The sequence below is a fragment of the Pantherophis guttatus genome, chromosome 6, assembly GCF_059756535.1.
Source record: "Pantherophis guttatus breed Tessera chromosome 6, ASM5975653v1, whole genome shotgun sequence".
Lineage (NCBI taxonomy): Eukaryota > Metazoa > Chordata > Lepidosauria > Squamata > Colubridae > Pantherophis > Pantherophis guttatus.
In genome coordinates, this window is record NC_142068.1 from 26,799,072 (window position 1) to 26,813,377 (window position 14,306).

The following is a 14,306-nucleotide window of genomic DNA, read 5'->3' on the forward strand; positions in this document are numbered from 1 at the left end:
AAATGGATTTCACCACTGGCAAGGAGATTCTTTGTCTGCAAAAGAGCTACATGTGGTCATGGGCATCCTTTTTGCATATCCATTTTTAAATAATTTATAGCCTACAGCCTTTAAGATAATTTACAGATCACATTCAAACATATGTTGCAATGCATATGTCCAGATTTTCCAGTTATGGAAATCCTGAATCATGTGCCAGAATAAGAAGGAATGAAAGGAAAAGTATTTTTGTTTTGTTTTTTAAAAAAGAGTTCAAATTAGACTTTAATGAAATGTCTTTAAATACAGTGAAGGGAAAAATCAAGCAGAGACATTAAACTCTGTATCTGCAGCCCCACATGCAATTATACACATATACCATCATTTTTTCAGTATAAATCAGTGTGGCATTCAATTTAAATCAGCATAATTGCATCAAAGACAGAAAATTACAGCCTCTTAAAATGCCAGTATATTATCATCATGTGTTCTGCAACATGATTGCAGGGCACAACTGAAAAACATTGCCCTTATGTGCAACTAAGAAAGAATGTGATAAGTGTATCATCGTTTATGTAGACCTAAGTCTGCAGCCTGGATTCCAGATGCTGATCGCCTAGTTAGTTTTGCTTTTCTACACCTTATCAACCACAGCCAACTGTTGGAAATTCAGCTGAAAAAGTTTACAAGTATTAATAGACTCATTTTAATAGACTAATTTAGAGAATGCATCCATTACAATGGAGGGTATATCAATGACATGGTTGAAGTTATTTGTGTCATAACATCACTTTGCCAATAATGCAACCTTGGTGTAGTTTGTGCAAAGTGTGCTGTATCAAGGATCTGTAAAAACATAAAAACTTTCACTGTATCTATCTATCTATATATATAAAAACAAAAACCACTCACGCATTAATCACAAAATCTCCAGAACCATAAAGCCTACAAACTTGAAATTTGCCACGGATGTTCCTCTTGGCTTCTAGGTGCTCACTAAGAAAGGATTTTTCAAAATGACCATCAGAGCATTAATATTTCCTATATTATTTATTAGCACACTCTGATGCTAAGGAGTTCTACTTCCCCTCCCCACCTCAAAAGAAATCTGTTCCAAATGCAAAACACCAGGAGAGGAGTTTCAGTTTCAGTTTTACTTTCACAGCAGGAAGCAGTTTTACTATAGAACAGTTGAGCTAAACCATGCCCAGACTCCTTCCTGTCTCCTTCTTGCTCACACAGCAAATACTGTTTGAGTTTCCAAACACTCCTCAACTCTCTCACACACTGACAGGATGCTAGCCAGATGAATACTGATGGATGCTGCGGGCTGGGACATTCTACTCCCCCTCCCCCTCTGTTCCAACTGCCAATTGCATTATATTAACACACTCTGATGCTACGGAGTTACCCATTCTACATTAAGTTTCAGGCTGCAAGTGTCAATTTATCAAGCCCAAGCACATAGTTTTGTAGCGAAGCATGGGCGTCCAGCTAGTCTATTTTATATGAACTTCGATTTTTACCCTATCTGAAAAGAGAGTTTTAACATGTATTATTCTGTAGAAAAATGCATTTTGCATATTTAGCTTACAACATACAAATTTCTTTGTATATTTTTAAATTTTCAGACTGAAAATTGATACATTTCATCTCAAAAACTGAAATTTCCATTTATAGAAATAATAATAATAATAATATATCTTAAGAAGGTACTTGGTTGATACCTAGGATGCTGGCAGCAATCCGTATCAACCATTAGCACCAGTCAATGGTATTTGTGATGCATTTTTGAATGTTCAGTTGACTGAGTTTCATGTTTAATGAATAAAGTAAATAATAATAATAATAATAATAATAATAATAATAATAATTGTTCTATTTTGAAAGAACAGGCAGGGAGACTGAGGCAACGGTTAACAGGAACGGTTTATTAAAATATAACAGCAACAGCAAATGTCAGAACCAACTCAACTCTCTTTCTGTCACAGCCGCTATTTATATACCGGCTGGTAAACGCAGCAGCCAATGGCATCTTTTTAATTGTCCCGCCGGCTGAGCTGTCAAGTCTCAGCCAATCGGGAGCGCTTCCGTGTTGCTGGGTAGCGAAACGTCGCGTCTGTAACAATAACAATAACAATAACAATAACAATAACAATAACAATAACAATAATAATAATAATAATAATAATAATAATAATAATAATAATAGTAATAGTAATAATAGTAATAAAAAGCAAGAGTATTTCTTTTCTCCTAATGTAAAACTTCTCAAATCCTCTAGATGGTGTAGCTATCTGCCTTCAATATCAAGGTCAGGTAGAGACATTTAAAAGGCAAGAAAGACGATAGGCTTCATTTTCTACATCTGGAAAGAAAAGATGGATGGCAGACTGGTGATGACAGCTGCCAAGAACGTTTTTCAATATTTCCCATAGGGCTGATAGGATTTGCGACTGTTAATGGGGGCAGGCTGAGCTGTTCTGCTTTAGCCAAATGACAAGTTCAACATCCTGCTGCATTTAATAAAATGAAGAGTTATGCTGGGATTGTGATCAGGGCAAAGCAACTAGACACGAGAGTGTCCCTCATTTGCTATCACCCTAACCAATAAAAGTAGCCTGAAGGTTGAAGATGGGGGGGATTTTGGAAGGCAGAAGAAAGAAGCGAGTCAGTAAATCAGCAAGTAGGAAAAGTGACACTTAAAATACCTTCTAGTTCTATCATTTTATTATCCTATTATTTTAGCAATCTGTACATAAATCTTACAGCTTTTATTACAATCTTTTCTGACTGCCAGGCAGCTGTCTGGGCAAAACCCATGCAGTTTTCCTGGCAAGATTTTCAGAAATGGTTTGCCATTGTCTTCTTCCTGTGGCTGCTCACCTTGCTGGCTTTATGCCTGAAGTGGGACTAGAACTCGCACTCTCCCATTTTCTAGCCTGGTGCCTAGGCCAGCAGTCACCAACTGGTGGTCCATGGACCACTGGTGGTCCATGAGAAAATTTTGGTGGTCTGCAGAAAAATCATTTGCATTTTTTATATTGCACTAAATCAAGGGTCTTCAAACTACAGGCCCTGGGCCGGATACATGCAATGAACGTTTGTGTTGCTGTAGAAAGTTTCATCCTTTGGGGTTTTCTTGTGTGGGTCGGAGGGGGCCAGAAATTCTGACTTGGGATCTGCTTCAGCCTCCTGGTGTGGGGCTTTGGGCGAAGGTTGGAAGGAAGTGCTGCTGGTGGTGAAGAGCCAGAGGGCCTCGTTCCAGTGGGACTGCATCATAGCCTGGAATGGGCTGACTATCTCAACCCACTGACCCTCCAGGCGCCTGTACCTGGCCTTGCAATGTTGTAGGTCTTCCCTCTGCTTGGGAAGCCTATGCTCGTAGTCCTTAGTGAGGTGCTTCTGCTGAGCCTCCTTCTCGGTCAGATCCAATTTGAACTGAGCCAACTGTTTTGCCAACTTTTGCTCATGGTGGCTGTTTAGCTACAACAACTGCTTCCTGTTGGGTCCTTAAGGAGCCTGGGCAGGCAGGCAAGGAGTGGTTGGGAGGAGAGGAGCAAGTAGAGGCCAGTGAGGTGCCCCTCGACACGAGTGACATCAAGTTGGCCATGCCTACCCAGTCACATGACCACCTAGCCACACCCACCCAGCCAGTCATTAGACAGATCACATTAGTGGTCTGCGGGATTTAAAATTATGAATTTAGTGGTCCCTGAGGTTCAAAAGGTTGGTGACCCCTGGCCTAGACCGCTAGACCAAACACTCACACTCACTCTCTCTCTCTCTCTCTTAGAAATGGTCAAGATCAAATTCTTGTACACATCTGTAATTCTGTTACTTTGTTTTTCTGAAGATTTGCAACTCAGAGTGGAACATTTAAGAAACAAGCAAACAAACATTTCTTAAGATTACTAACAGGCTGTTTGTGGCATTAAACAGTTCGTTTAAAAACATTTTGTTTAAATTTGAAAATATAATTGCAGCTTTAAAAACATTTTAAAAATTATTATTAAACTTGAAAAAAAGAACAGTAACTTTATCTCTTGTGGAACGGTAGGATTAGTGTTGTCAACCATCAAAGCTTTTTTCTTCATTTTTGAATGCATATTTGATACCATATATTCAAAATAATGAATGCTTTTATCTTGGAAGCAGTTACCTTACCTTATACAGCTTGCATAAACAGTTCAATTTTATTTAAGGAATAACTAAACCATTTTTAAACCACCTATAAGAGGGTGGTTTAACATTCAAAATGGGAAAGGTATAATTATGAGGACACCGTTTATTTAAAAGATTTGTTTTGTCCACTGAATTTGCATTTATGATTTATACAGTATTCTCCCTAAAGCTCAGAAGAGAAACAAATGAATCAATATAGAGTTTTGCTCTATACAGCATCTTATCCACTACACTGATGACAAAGTAAAGTGACTAGGGAAAAGCAAAAGTGAAGTAGCGGAGCAGCTCTGTTTTAGTGACTAAAAGCTGCAGAATAGAAAAGATAGTAATGTCAAAGTGCCCTTAGTTTCCTTCTATGCCGAATCTGTTTCGCTTGTAAAATTGAAGGACAATGTGTTTTTCATTATTCTGTAAATTTCTCTGGAAATTCATCAAGCTGAAGAATAAACACTGGATTCTGTGAGTAAAAAACAATAAAATTACAGGAACACCTACCTTGTGCCCACTAAAATGCAAATGTATGGACTCCGGACTTTCCATGCTGCACTCTTAAGCTCTTTTCTGGCAATCCTTATGCTACCTTGGCTGTAAAATGGTTTAAGAAAATCCTGTCAAACAGAGACACTTTGGCAATAGTTTATTCCCGTCACTTTCTTTCCTATGGCTTTACCTGGACATACGTGTCTACATGTGTCTGTGCGTCTGTGCCTGTGTACATGGGTCTGTATGTGCTTTAAAATCAGTTGTAACAAATCTCTTCAGTTTTATTGCTAAATTTTCAGAAATGGTTTGCCAATTTTTAGTTTTTAGGGCTAAGAAAGAGACAGCCCAGGATCACCCAGCTGGCTTTGTGCCTAAGGACTAGAACTCACACTCTCCCAGTTTCTACCCTACTACCTTCAACACTACACCAAACTGACTGTCATCTCTCCATCCTCCCTCCCTCCCTCCCTCTCTCTCTCTCTCATCACAACTTTCTAATTACAAGGCTATTATTATAAACATTGTGCTATTTTGCATTCCTTGTAAAAGTCATTCTGCAAAACATGAAAGACAATGGTAAACATTTATTTTAATCCAGCATTAGTTTTTTTCTGAATTTAAGAATACTTTGAGTTTGACTTTATTTATTTATACATTTATTTGATTAGATTTAGATGCCACCCATCTCCATATGCAACTCTGGCCAAATCACAATTTAAAATAAAACAATAACATACACAATATAAGATTAAATATACCAAGATCAGAATCTGTCCGGATAATGCAGTATATCTACAAAATATATCTAAACAAGAGGACCACATATTTCCAAAAATGGGACATCAAAGTATGAAAAACTTAATATTTCATACATTTCCTAGGCATTCTATGCAATGCCAAAAGGGAAAACAGCAAAGTATAAAATATTCCTGCTAAAATGCCTAATAATGTCATTCTAGACTTCCTTGTTGCAAGTCCTGTACTTTATTTTGCATTTCTTCTTTTATTTTCATATATAGTACTGTATGCATTTTCAATAAAGGGTTAGAATTAGGATAACCCTAACCCTAACCTAATCCTAACTTTAACCTTATCCCTAACCTTAACCCTTTCATGACTCTCTTTTCATACTTTGCCTAAATAGTTCTTGTCATTCTGCATAATGCCTATATATTATATACAATGCCTAGGGAAAGCATATAGCATATTAAAGTAGCACAGACATTTCATACTTTGTCACACATTCTAAAGATTTCCTAGGCATTCTATACAATGCCAGCTTTTCACACATTGCCAGTAACAGATACATATGGATATTAAAATTTTAACATCTCAGTATTTTTTTTCCCTCTTAGCTGTGGTGTGACAGCCTTGGCTGTAATTTGAATAGGATCTGAATATTTATATTGGTAGAATTACTGTTTTAAAACAGAGCTTCATAATCTATTTCATATCAAACCTCAGGTGACATACTTTTTTTTTTCTAAAGAAAACATCTTAGATAGATTTAATTTCAAAAGTTATTGTAAGTTATATACCTATTCATATAAATGCTAGAAATGTAATGTTGAGCTTTAATCCTTTAATTATTTAAAAATATTTTGGTAATATTTTGAAATACAAGAGTGCATTAGCAATAGTCTCATAGTCAGACCAATCAAATAGGAAGTTGGCCCTAAAGCTATAACATGGCAACAAACTAAATGCTTGAGGTTAAATTAAATTATTTATTCAACCCTTCTCTTATAATACAACCCCCCCTTTCAATTCCCTAAAATGGATAAAGAATATATAGAACATCTGATCTTAGTTTTTTCCACTTTAGGCAGGGGAGCAATTAGATAGTTTGCCTTTCAGAGAATTAGGTAGAAAGAAATTAAATAAGCAAACAGAGACAGGGTGTAAGCAATATTTTAATTAATTAAAATTATTTTAGTTAAGTTTACTTAATTTCTACAATTTTTATGGTAATATGGTTACTTTACACATATGTGATATTTCCTGCTTTCTATCACAATACAATACAATTCGCTTAAGGGCTCCATCCAAAGCTTTGAGGGAGGTTATATATAAAACCTTGGGGTTGTATACACTCCTGATTTAAGCAATTCCTACCTCCTATTTGGAAAGTATGCAGATGCTAAATCAAAACAGATGGGATAAATATCTCTTTTGCCTTCAGTGGAAAGTTTCATCTATGATTGGTGCAGACAGCAAATTCTTTACTTCAAGAGAAGTAAAACTTACTACATGCCAAAGTCTATTGTCTTGAGCAGGTCCCGTTCCTTGAATGATTCTGTGCGCCTGTGATCCTTTGATGTCATCCCTGGTTGAAACCTGAGCCAATTTATTTCCAGTTTATCTGTGGTGCATTTGAAGCCACTGTGAAGTGCTGCACATTTTGAAGCATGTAGTCATCACTGACTATCTTCTGGGCTGCAACCATTTAAAGCAGATCTTTCTGAAGGAAATGTGGCTGGAAAGCTTGTCCAATCTTGGGATTTTTTATTTTTTATTTTTTTGCAGACAATCAGATCAATCAACCTCCACGCAAACTTCAAACAAGCTGAAATTAATATATTTTAGTTTTGGTTGATGTGGAGAAGGGTGAGTGTTTTTATAGTTATTGCAGAATTTTAGGGTAAACCAATGATTTTTGCTTTTTTATTTCAAGATATTTTTTGTTGGCAGAAATTAAGATGATTGTAGACTGTCTTTAACTATTTTAGCAGTTATAACATTATGGAAGGAATCTCATTGGGGACTTAGGAATAATAAATCATACTTTGCACTGTACCATATAAACCATATGTACTTTTTACTTTATGCAGGTGTCCAGTCTGTAGGTTGAGAGTCCAAAGTATGATGAAAAGACTTTGTATACAAACCTCACTGCCAATTTACCTACTTTTTTCTGAAAGCTTTTGCTTCTTTATGAACTTTGGTGCTGGAGAAGACTCCTGAGAATAACATGGACATCTAAGAAAGCAAACACATTCCTCATCAAAGAATCCATCCAGAATTCTCCCTTTGAGTCACAAAAGAATAGGTTCAGATTATCCTACTTCAGACACATTATGTGAAGACTTAACTTTATGGAGAAGGCTCTGATTTTGAGAAATATGGCAGAGGGTGACCAGGAGCAGGGTGGACAGATTCAGTTACAATGATGATGAGTACACCGTTGGAAGATCTGAATGACCAAGGCTAAGCAAAGATTGTCATGGAGTAAATGTATCTATTGACAATAATTTTATGGCACATCAACCTTTAAACTTTATAATTGTTTGGCTGGATTGGGTTCATAATTTAGTATAATTAAATATTCTGCTATACACCTATTCAGAGTGATTGGAACTAAGGCTGTCAGATCTGAGCAGCAAAATCCTGATGACCATTACATGGCAGATGTAGATGAGGTACAGAAAACTCCAGCTCTTCATTGTCCTCTGCTAATTGTCAGCCCAGATCGCGTAGTTCAAGTGGGAACAGCTGTGTTTAGGAAACAAACCAAGAAATAAATAGGGGTTAATTTCTCTCAAAATGCTAAAATAAAGTATCTTATGCACGGTGTAGCTATTGGTCTCACTTGTCTAAAATATATATTAGGTTTATGATCTACACATAAGTAAAATTACTACCATGCTTTGTTCTCAAGTTTTTATCTGATCAGCTTTATTGTTGCAGGCTTCATTGGGGAAAAAAAACTATTTCTATTTTTTTTTAAGTCCGTTGAGCCTTTAAACTTCTGTATCATGTAAAGTTTGCTCAGTTCTTAACTCACTGGCTTCAGGGCCCTTGACACATATGCTTTGCATTTACTTGTAATTGGTGCATCAATATGAGATTCTTTGCATAATCCAAGCCATTTAGAGCTTCAGCATTTCTCTTCACTGGGAAGGGGTGGAACATGTTTTAGATCAGGGGTCTCCAACCTTGGCAACTTTAAGACTTGTGGACTTCAATTCCCAGAATTCCTCAGCCAGCAAAGCAAAGCTATCTGAGGAATTCTGGGAGTTGAAGTCCACAAGTCTTAAAGTTGCCAAGGTTGGAGACCCCTGTTTTAGATCATTTAAAAAGAGTTAAGTGATATTAGCACCAAGGATCACCACTTTTATATGATGTGTTTCTAGCTGGCTTTGATCAGGCTATAAAACCATTCACAGATCCGGCATAGTAAAGCCACTGAAGGCATGACTGTCCTATCAACAAACAAAACAGCAAAACGTTGAGTTGCAATAGAGGAACATGACAATCATATTTCCACTGAAAAGAAATCAAAGTCTAGTAACACAATGAGTATGAATCATACTCCAAAGAGAGAACAGGTTAGCAATAATGTTGCTATGAAAAGCTCTGAATATTTTTCATTTTAATTTACCTTCTGGTTACAATGGGCATGAACTTCACTTTACTGCTCTGTGATATGCATGTTTTACCAAGTGAAAATGAATATTTTTTTTGAAACAAATGGAAATTGAATCCAGTTGGTCTGTTTAATTTAACTACACAGGTTACTGAGGATCAAAGTTTGAAAGAATAAATACCTCTCTGAAGAGTGGCCCTTTTGGCACTCCAATTTGTGTTGTTTTCATGCCACTGAAATGTACTGAACTTTCTTTATGAATCTTATTTCACAGTCATTTCTGTTAGCTGCCACATTCTTTATCCACAGATTTCAAAGTAACACTGTATTTATTCAAGAGCAGGGATGCAAAACCTGATACCAAGGCTTCACTCCTTGAAGATTGTAGGAACGGTTCCCACAGTTTTTTCAGAAGTTCCTACCAAATTCAGATTTTAATGTGAAAGAAGGAATGGAGTCATTTAAATTATTTATTTGGTGGAGATAATGAACCTCTTTACTGGAGGTTCCTTAAGTGTCTATAATCACAACAAATGAAAAATAATGTGATATTTTTCTCTCCCTTTCGGGGTAGGGAAAATAAAATAATACAAGTTTTAAGCTTAACACTGTCTAAAGAACAGCAACAAAGAAATCCCACAGATTTTCCAGCAACCCCCCCTCCCTATTCCATCTATTTCTGTGAACCTACCCATCACCGTACTTACTCTGGGCATAGTGGTCCCCTTGCAAAAATGTTGGTTTCCATCCAGCCAAATGTTGCCTATTTGTAGTGGCATGTAGGATGCAGAGGGAAGAACCAAAATCAGGGAAACAATCAGATAAGAGGCATCTTGGACCACAGCAGGAATGTGGGTGTAGCAAATGTCTTAGAAGGGCCTCTCCCTATTTTCTTGGCTCATATAAAGATAATGAGGGAGAAATATATTGTCAGGATTTCAACATTCTGTTATTGTAGCCTTACAGTAAGTAGAATTGGTTCATCTGGGCGTGCTTCCTGTCTCGCAGGGCTGACCCTGTTTGTTCTAAGGTGCCTTAGGGGAAAATGGCAAGCACTGAAAAAGGAAGTGGTTACTACTGAATTAGACCATAGAGAGACACATGAACAGGCTAATATAAACGCATAAAGAACATTCCTCGATTTTAGTGTTGGATTTATAGGAACAATTCCAAGCCTGATGGAATATTCAACAAATAGATGAACAAATAGATTTGGATAGATAGATATCTATCCAAATGCATTTCTGAAAGCTATTTCCTGCTATTTCTGGATATGGTGAAATACATAAGATGATGTGAGCAGTTTTAAGGATGCTACAGTAGTTGTTGGAGTTGCTAAAGAAGCAGGATAGAAAAACTACCTTTGAATTTTATTTATTAAATTTATACATCATCGCTTCAAGAATCCCTTTTTTTTCACTTCCCAATCAAATTTTTCATATTGGAAAAAACTCCTTAGAATATTGTGGTTAGCCAAGAAAATGAACAAATTAATGATCAAATAAGCAAGAGTTCTTACTCGATGGCTCAAATTATATTTCAGACAAATTATGCGAAAACCTGAGTCTATAATGCTATAAAAGCTAGAAAGAAAGAGAAGATGAACAGGAACATGGTGATTGGACTTGATTACAAAGGTGATGAGTATAGCATTAGAAGACATTGGAAATAAATCCTTCTGGAGAAAAATCTATCTTTGTGGTCACTAAGCATTAATACTGACTTGATTTCATATAATCAGTCAGCGGTAGTTGCTATTTTGTTCGGAATTTTATCGTAATTAATGAGCCCTGAAGACTGTAAAGGTAGTCCCATTTTTATTTTCAGTGTGTGAATACCTTGTGTAAGCAGCAGATCTTTACTTTGAGGATGAGTCTCCCAGAAGCAGGGCTGATGGATCTTTTTGACTAGGTGGGTATGATAAATGAGGAAGGTCAGTATGCACCAGTAGGAATGAGTTGCTCATAATGTTTCTATATTTTCTCACTAGTGTATCTTCCCTTCGTAAAGCTGGCGGTGCTATATGCTTAGAACAAAAAGCCAACAAGTCAAAGTGGTTTGAGAACTAAAGTTCAAAACTGGTTTCAGTTTCAAGACGGCACTTCTAGGATATTGACTCTTGGCAAGCTCCAAAGTGTTGATTCCCAATAAATGGTCTGTGTTGTGAAAATATCACATTTCTGTTTAAATATTAAGTTAATGGATATCTAACTGGACAGTTACCAGGACCAACCCTCTATTATGAGGCTATTCAGACCAAACCCTTGTTTACTTTGGGATTCTAAGTTTAAGTACCCTTGACTTACAATTATCTAGGCCTGCTGGAACAGAGGCTTTGAAAAATTGCTTACCACTTCCTCTGAGTAATTGGTTCCAAAGTTGAACTGATCTTATTGTTAGGAAATTGCTCCCTCTTCCCCAGCATTCATTCTTCAGAAACTGCCAAATGAATATCTTTCAACTTTCTACTTACTGTTTCTTGATTCCATTTGCCAATTGAGGCTTAGCTCATAAATAGTTGTTCTTTTTTTGGTCCAGGGAAGTAGGAACTTGTGTGCCTTCAATTACAATTCCCAACATCCATAACTATTGATAATGTTGGCTGGAGGTGTTGGGAATTATAATTTGGCAACCTCTGGAAGACTTTAGGTTCTCCTCCATTCATGGTTATATTGCTGGCAGTGGTGGGTGTGGAGAGCCTCTTGCTTTACATGGCATGGAAGAGAAGTATCAGGTGCCAATTTTTATTTCTGACATCTACTGTTTTTATGATAGGAAACTGGTAGTGAGGCTTTGATAGTATCTTGCACTGTGGTGTGCTGTGTGTCAACTTGCAAAGCTTTCAAGTTGCCATGAGCAGGAGGGAGGGAGAACTGAAGTGAATTCCATACATTTTTCTGATCGCAATCAGAAGGAGGGTGTTAGGTTTCACAGCCAGCCAAAGTGGTTAATTGGAGAATGTGATTTATGACATGGCCAGGGGGGGGGGAGAGACAGGGTCATAGGGGAACGTAAATCTACGTGGGGTCAGTCCTGACTGCATCCGAGTATTGCCGGAATGGTGCTCCTAATAAATCACTATATTTCCTTTGAAGTTTGGATCATGGCTCATAAATTAATTAGGTCATCTTTCAGAAACTTGACACTGTGTTCTATTCAAGACATTGGCTAGTTCAACCTGTTCAGTTTCCTGTGCTCTAGCAATTACTATGCTGTGCTTGGACATGCTGATATATTGCACAAATTTTAGTTGCTTTTTCTAAATATTTCTGCCATTCTTCCGCTTTTGTGTAACATACCCTTTTTTTAGAATTTTAGTGCTATTTACATAGGTGTGTGCAATTCCTTTCTATCACATTACTTTCTACTCAAACCCACTGATAAAGTCAGTCAAAACAGTTCCAAAAAGGAAGAAAGGAAGAAAGGAAGAAAGGAAGGAAAGAAGGAAGGAAGGAAGAAGGAAGGAAGGAAGGAAGGAAGGAAGGAAGGAAGGAAGGAAGGAAAGAAAGAAAGAAAGAAAGAAAGAAAGAAAGAAAGAAAGAAAGAAAGAAAGAAAGAAAGAAAGAAAGAAAGACAGACTTCAATGTCCCTTAGGATTACGGTTAGAGGATACCTTATGATTTCCATAAATTTAAATTGGCTTACAGCTGCAGTCTTACCATCCCGCATTTGCAATCTCTTAATGCATGAATCTCCACATTTCTGGAGGTCATTAATGAACAAGAAAAATAGCTTCCATTATATGTGGATGTTAGTTAATAACAAAGAGAAATATATTAAGATTTATGGTGAAGATATTGCAAACGTGTTTGTGAAATTATGTGTGAAAATAATGACGTGCTTCCCAACCTGGAGGAATTACCCAAAATTGGGTAAAAGTGTTTTTTTCCCCCCTTTGGATACAACACACAAACTCTTTACACATTCATAGCTGGAACATTTAAAGAAGGACTTTCTGATAAGCGGTTTTGTACAACGAAAGGAAAAAGTTTCTGAAGGCCTGACTTTAATGGCTGTCCAGATTTTTGCAGCATTTTATTTTTGACAGAATTGGCTCACAAAGGTTTTGGCTGTGCTGAACAAGATTGCAGCTTGCCTGTATGACATAGTATGAAAGGATAACAAATAACTGAACATGGTGAATTGTCACATTCTTGACATTTTTATACACAGTGCTTGCAACAAAGGAGCCTGAATGACAAGAACCAAGTTGCAAGTGTCGTCTATTCATTATTGCCTTTACAGAGGTAGTGGACATGATGAACAGAGTGTGTAAAATTGAAAGCGATCATGAATATAGTTAGCGACTTTGGACTTAATGCCTGAGGCAAAGAATGCACAAAGTGAAGTCAATGATAATACAGTTTCTCCCTCACTCCTGCCAGATAAGAATGCAATTTTGTTCAGTTGTGTTTGACCACATTTTATCTTTGTCATTAAAAGCTCTGTGGCTTGTCTAGAACAAATTTGTGACAATTTCAGACACAAATTTATTTCCTAATAATTAGGAGATAAATAATTGGACATTAATATTTGGCAATGATGGGAAGGTCACAGGTTGCTAAAGCTTCTGAAGAACATAATTGAAATAGATCAGTTCCTCAACTTGTCATCTAGATATGTTGGACTCCAGTTGCTATCAGGCCCAACTAACATCAGAGGAGAGTTTGATTCAGTATTAGTTACCTTCAACCATTTCAACACACTAATCAGGACAATATATTGTTTCTAAAAGTTCTTGCCATTTTTGCCTCTCCAAATTCTTAGCAACCATTCCATTACTGAGAACAAAAACTAGAAATAGCATCCCAGCCCAAACTGTCATGATTCTTTGTGGTAACAAAGAATTCCTCATCCTAGGGATGTCTGCAGGGTAAGGAGAAAAGTAAGATGGCAGCCATATTGTACATTAAAGGGGAGGAACTTTAATCTTGCAACCATCTTGATTTTTTACAAAGTCTCCTGCAGCTACCCACCATAGTTTTCAAAATCATCTTGTTAAGTAGAGGCTGATGTCTTGTTCCTCTCTGTTTGGGCAGTTTCCTTTCTGGTCAGGTGGATGGAACTTGTTTTCAACTTAGATGCTATTGGACTGCATCAACTTATCATATCAGATAGTAATTTGAAAGTTCTTGCTAAGCAGATAATTGGACTGTACTTGCCTGGCGCTGCCCCTATTTTTGGAGCATATACCTCCAACAGAGGTGAACCAATCTTCAATTTATCACTTTGTGTTAAACTCCGGGGCAAGGAATGAGTGTAGACCAGATATTTAAATCAAAAATCATGCCGT

At 37.0% G+C, this 14,306-nt stretch overlaps 1 protein-coding gene across 2 annotated transcripts in view; it reads right to left on the reverse strand.

Annotated features, from left to right (window-relative positions):
* Positions 1–4,220: 4,220 nt before the first annotated feature.
* P2RY1 (purinergic receptor P2Y1) overlaps positions 4,221–14,306 on the reverse strand; it is a 56,223-nt gene continuing 46,137 nt past the window's right edge. Inside the window, exons 4-5 of one of the 2 annotated variants that reach the window (XR_015728580.1) lie at positions 6,895–8,139; positions 4,221–4,749 (exon numbers count right to left, since the gene is read on the reverse strand). The gene's annotated coding sequence lies outside the window, so the exon portion shown is untranslated. Of the gene's footprint in view, positions 4,750–6,544; positions 8,140–14,306 lie in introns of those variants that run through there. The other variant, XR_009620452.2, reaches the window with a different exon arrangement.